The following is a 6210-nucleotide window of genomic DNA, read 5'->3' on the forward strand; positions in this document are numbered from 1 at the left end:
CAGAGGCTCTCATGTCTTCTGTCTGTACCAACTCCTGTTTCTCCATCTGGCCATGATGGTAGTGGTGCTGGTGTGGACTGCGCTTTAGGAGGCTAGGGATTCTGCGCTCTGGAAGCAAGTGAAGGACTGCCTTGGCTTCCCATACCTCTGCAGGTGTCAAGGGTACCCACTGCCCATCCTGCTTCTGAGACCCCCGACCTGTGCTTGGAGGACAGGACTGGTGCTCTTGTCTGCTCCACCTTCGTGGCTTACCCGGCCCAGCAGCCCCAGCCCAGGGTTGTGTTGCCATGGCAACAAGTCCCTTTTCTGCTCTTGGTACCTAGTCCTTGGGACTTGGGGCCCAGTTCCTTGGGGGACCAGAGGATGGGCGCAGGACTGTGAGAGGCCAGAGTGCCACCGTACCTGCTTTCTGATAAGCGAGAAAGTGTTTCAGAGCATGGGGCTCTGTTGAGCAGACAGAGTCCTCGGTAGCAGAAGAAAAACAGTGTCCAGGGGGACCTTGGTGTCTCTAGCTACCTAAGGCTGGGGCCCATCTTCCTGCCCACCTGGACAAAATACAAAGAGATGGCCCCTCCCTCCCTCACTTCCACCTCTGGGGACAGTTGTGTCACGCTGGAATCGACAGCTGTCGAAGAGGCCTGCCACCGATCAGGAGCCGGGCCCTGCATACACAGTGATCACTTTCCAGACCCAAGACACGGTCCTACTCGCCCACTAGGTCAGAGGCGGGAGAGGAGTAGAGACTAGGGTGAAGGGTCTGCCTTGCTGAGCGGCCTGGCCCCAGGGAGGCGGGCAGGAAGGTCTGAGTGAGTTCTGGTCATGGTAGGCCTTCCATGCTTGCCTTGACTGCCTTTGCTCAGTGGAACGGAAGGGGCAGCTCCTCCCTCAGCCTCCCTGCAGGTAGGCTGGGCCCACAGATGCCCTTCGGTGAGGTGACAAATGGTCCCATTCACCCAGGAGTGGGACTTTCCATGCTAAACTCTGTACGTTAGGTCATTCTACCCTTCTGTGGGGCTTTCCCCACCCCAAGGGCAGAGCCAGGATTAAGATAGAGTATAGCTCAGGAAGGTTCTAGGAGGGACAGCCTACCATCTACCCACAGCTGAGGCTCTTTTTTGGGAGACCCGGAGTAGGGGCCACCCAGAACTCTAGATTTGGTTAGAATTGCCCTTTTGAGCCAGCCTGGACACTTCACCCAGGTCAGCCTTCCTGACCCTCAGCTACCCCACCATCACCATCATTGTCCTTCCTGTCCATCTTCTGAGTGCTGCCATATGCAGGCTTCATACCTGCCCATGACAATTCCATGACAATCTGTCAAAGGTGTGGGAGCCCCCTGTCTTGATGGGGGAAACTGAGGCTCGTGGAGGTAAGTAGCAGAGCTAGGTTGTGGGCTTCAAGGAGGAACCCACAAAGGTAGAGCAGAAGCATACAGTGAAGTGAGGAGCTGGGAAGCACCAGCCCCAGCTGGTTGTACTGGACACCACTTCTGGGAAAGGCTTGTCTGGAGGCAGGAGCTCCACCAGCCCGAGCACCACCTCACCCCACTGGCAGCTGGAAGGTGGTGCTCTCAGTGCTCTCTGGTTGCACACAGGTCTAAGAAGGGGCCCGAAGTATCTCCCATAACCCCCACCCCAGATTCCAGTGATAGGCAGGGGTCCGAGGCCAGAGGGGGTCTGCCCACTGGTGCTCAGAGAGACTGCAGCTCTCCACAGGGCAGGCCAGCAAGCTGAAGGAGGGTGGGCCTGGAGAGGAACCCTAGAGCTTACAGTATCCAGGGCAGCAGGTGATGCAGGGCAGTGGGGCTCAGAATGACTGTTGGTGTCCTTGTTGGTGACTGTGGTGTTGGAGGCCAAGTGAGGGGTGGGTTGGAGGCCCAGGCCTGTGCTCCAGCTCAGGCTCTGGCTGTAACAGCCACCAGAGGGCACCCCATCCCACTGCCTCCTCAGTGCTGCCTGGCCTCCAGGGTTCATGTGTCTGCAAGGGTTGGCCCATTGGGATGGCCAGACCCTAGTTTTAAGGGTTCCACAGAATGGAAGAGGGCCCAGAAAGGCCTACAGCTGGCACAGCAATGATGGAAGGCAGGGCAGGCTCCCGAGGCAGGAGGGGAGGGGCAGAAAAGACAGTCCTGGCTGGAGGTGGATACCTTGCCCCCTTAGGGTTGGGGTGGCAGCTGACAGCACCTGGAGTGGGGTGGCTTTGTGGGCCTGCTGCCCTCTAGACCATGCAGTGGGAGATCTGGAAAGGCCTCTTCATGCCACTCCCATGTCCCAGAGATCTAGAGGCACTTATTTGTTCCTAGACCCGCCTCTTCCAGGCAGCCTTCTCAATAGCAGCGCCTCCCCCAGCACACGTAAGAGCACAGCAGAGCAGCTTTATTGACGGAGGGGAGACCTTCTCTATTTCAGGCGGTCCCCCCACCTCCAGGCCTCTAGAATTGCCACGTGGGTTCAGAAGCAGCAGCAAGGCTGGGCTGGGTGCCCTCTGTGCTGCTTGCCAGGGTCCAGCCAGCTCATCTGTCAGAGGTTCTGGACGCCTCCACTTTGGAGACCACCCCAGCACCACCACACAGTGGGGCTTCCATCTGCATGCATAGGCTGTTTTTTTTTTTTTTTCTTATAAAATCCTTTGAAAGGAAATTTTACATTTTTTGCTTTTAGACATATTTGGCTAAATTTATAACTTACAATGGCAGGACTCATCAGCATAGTGGTTAAACCTTATAAAATGAGAAGAAAAAAAAACCTACCCCAACAATTGTTCACAAATATAATGAACTGTTTTCTTAAATTTAAAAATAATGGTGATATAATGTAAGGTTCCACAGACATTTAATTACATCTTTGTGCACTTTGATTTTTTTCCTGTCTTCTTTTTGTATTCTGGAGATGTTTTCCTGCATGTCAGACTCTCTGGAAGGCCCCCAAATGCTCAGAGGCCTGACCTGGTGCTTGTGGCAGGCCAGCCTGGCAGCTAGAGCCACCCAAGTTCTGACCAGTTGTAACTGGGGTAGGCCTGCCTGCCCTGGGGCCCATTTCTCTGTGGGCAGGGGATTGTAGTACTTAGTGATTTGGGCACTGTTCTTACCACTTCCTGGCACTCCCTTTGTGCTGACTGCTGCTGCCCAGGGTCTCCATGCAACCTTTAATCTCATCCCCAGGCACCCCAAGAAGCAGGTACTGCCATGTCAGTTTTATAGCTAGGGAAACTGAGGCTCAGAGAGATCAAGTGACTTAACTGACTGATGACCAGAGTCTGGGGTGGCCGTGTCTTTCAGTGCAGGGAAGCCAAGGCTTCTGGGAGACTGGGCTCATCACAGCTCTCCAGGGCATACTCTGGCCCCAGCCATCCCACAGACCCCGAGCCAGCATCTGGGAGAGGCAGGAGGATTCTGACAAGTGGGCAGGCCAGCCCCCTGCCAAGGATGCTAGGGCTTGGGGACCTAGTAGCTACAGGAAATCCACCCACTCCAGTGGCTGAGGACACCAAAGGCAGCAGTAGAGTGGCGGCAGGGACAGACCACTGGAGGGGGAGGGCCTCACCAACATTCCGCTCTGGGTGTGTGGCCCCCATGCTGGGCCGAGGCCCTTGGATACCTGAGAAGCTGTGTACAATGATTCTAAATCTGAGGATAAGGGTTGCGATGTATGGGAGGCTGGTGGCCCTGGGTCCAGAGAAAGGAAGCCTAGGCCAGATAAGTTGCGGAAGGCCTGGAAGGTCTTCCAGAGGTTTCTATGGACCGTGGGGTTGGGAGCAAGCCACCTTTCCCAGGTGGGACCAAGGGTCCTGTCTACCCTCCAAATGTCCCAGAAGTGGGTGATTAGCCTCATTTATATGCAGGGAAACTGAGGTGGGTAGGCACCCAGGACGGTCAGGCAGGTTGAAGATTAGCCGGCCAGTCTTAGTCTTCCACCCCAAAACCAGAAAGCCCCCTCTGGATTCTGCCCTATTTTCCTGAGGCCCCTGGCTGGGGTGGGTTCGGCTGGGCTCCCCCGGAACTCTCTGGGGGAGAGTTCCAGACAGGGCTGGACACTTAGAAGGTGGTGGCAGTGAGAGGTATGCTGCTGGGTAGAGGCCTGCCCCCAGATGGGAGGGGGGACGTGTGTCCCCTGGGTAGGAAGCCCCAGATATCTGTCTCTTCCCTCCTACCATGGACTTTGCCAGTTGCTACCGGAAAGGTCTGGGCTCCTGAGAAGAGGAAGGGAAGGGCCAGGCAGGCCCTGGAAGGGGAGGTCAAGGAGGCACCTGACACTGCTGGAGACTTGCCCTGAGGAAGGGGGCCTCAGTGGGCTGGCCAGCCTGCCTCCTTGTCTTCCCCAAACACCCCGGGGACTCCACAGTCACCTGTGCACATGGGTGCTGACCCACGGTGCCTCTGCCCCATCTCAGGAGCTGACTGTGGCTGTAGAGACCGGTCTGACCTGGGAGAAAGCAACACCCTCACCGTGCCCAGCACACCCTTCCATCCCACCAGTGCAGTGTCTTCCAGATCTCCCCTGGCCTAGCCATGTGGGCTCAAGGATCTGCCTGGCTGCCTAGCTGTTCAGTGCCCACTGAGGCCTCCCTGACTGCCCCTTACTCACCCAGTTGCCCTTTCCCACTTCTTCACTCTGCAGCACTCCCCCATGGGAAAGCTTGTTTCTGGATGTGGGTGAGGGGAAGGGTCCAAAATTGGCCTAGGTGGAAGCTAAAAGTCTTTCTGGCTGGGAGGCAGCAAGCAGGCAGCTCCCCAGTGTCACACTTGAGCACCTGCTGTGACACAGAGGAGCCTCATGCCAGGGGCAGCGGGAGGTGGGTGGGTCCCACTCTAGGATTGGGAGGCCGCCTTCTGGGCAGCCAAAGGCAGAATGGAGCAACCTTGCGAAAGGCTGACCCCCTAGCTGCTGAGCCCTGGGCCCTAGTGCACAGAAATGTGTCCCATGGCTCCCCAGGGATGGGCACCCTCCTTCACTCTGCACAGCTTGGTGCAGCCCTACAGATTAACCAGATTCTGCCCTGGCCTGGGGCAATTGGGGGAATGAGGCGGGAAGGGCCACGGTCAACAAGGGGTTCTTGTAACACCGTGCAGGGCTGTCTGTGGCAGTATTCAGTTCCCTGTTGGGTCCTGGAGGGCTCTGTGTTGTTCTTAACCCCACTCCACAGGTCAGAGGACGGTGGCTTACATGCCAGCAAGGCCAGCCCGGCAGGAGGTGGCTCAGGTCTCCATACTCCTAAGTCACAGCCTGCCACGGGTCACCAGTGTGGGGTCCCCAATCTCTGTTCTGCTGGGATTTCTGGGAGAGGATGGATGGGGGCTCTTTATCTGGAAAGTGAACATGCGTAAATACACACATTGCATTCACGTTGGTCCCAGCAGGTAAAGTGCTGCGGTATTAAGAGTTGTCTTGTTTTGACGGCAGCAGCAGACTCCGCCCATTGGGGGCGTGGGAGGAGGGGCAGCCACCCTAAGCCACAAAACCCTCGCCTGCTCCGGGGAGCTCCCGAGACCTCTACCTCAAAAACCAGTGAGGGGGAAGACGAAGGCGACATCCTGGGGGACTGAGGCCAGCCTTGGGCTGCTAGCTCCTGTATCTACTGGTCCGGCCTTAAGTTCCAGTCTTCAGGGCGGCTGCCAGGAAGGAGCCAGTTGAAAAGCTCGTGCTGTTCCCGGGAGGGTCAAGCTCCTCCCTAGAAAAAGCTTTCGTAGTCGGAGGGCAGCGCCTGCTTCTTGGAATGTCCCTACCCTCCCGACCAAACACAAGACTGTGCCTCCATTCTTGGGGATTTTTCCCGTCTGTGGCGGCAGATCTTGGCCCCTTTTCCCAGGCCCGGGACCCTCCTTCGGCCCTGGTGTCCACTACCCGCTCTGAGGCTCGGTTTCTCCACTGACACCCTCAGAAGAGGCCTGGCTTTTAGGCTCCAACCATCTTCGTCCCTCTCCCAAATCTCGGCTTCCCCTTAAGTTCCTACGTGTCCCGCAAAGATGAGTGTCATTCACAGACCTACCCGAGACACCCCACCCCCACCAGACCTCGAGGCCCGGTCCTCCACGGAGCCAATATTGCAGCTGGCCGTGGGCAACAGGTCGCTGCGCACGGCGTGCACGGGCCCGGCGGGACACGCATCCCTTGGCGGACCCGGCCCGGGGTCTCCCGAGACGCCGCCCGAGTCCTACCGGCCCCCGTGCGGGCCGGGCGGCAGTCCCACAGCCCTCCGCTTCCTCTCTGCAAC

The sequence above is a fragment of the Castor canadensis genome, chromosome 9 (genome assembly GCF_047511655.1).
Source record: "Castor canadensis chromosome 9, mCasCan1.hap1v2, whole genome shotgun sequence".
In the NCBI taxonomy this organism is placed as follows: Eukaryota; Metazoa; Chordata; class Mammalia; order Rodentia; family Castoridae; genus Castor; species Castor canadensis.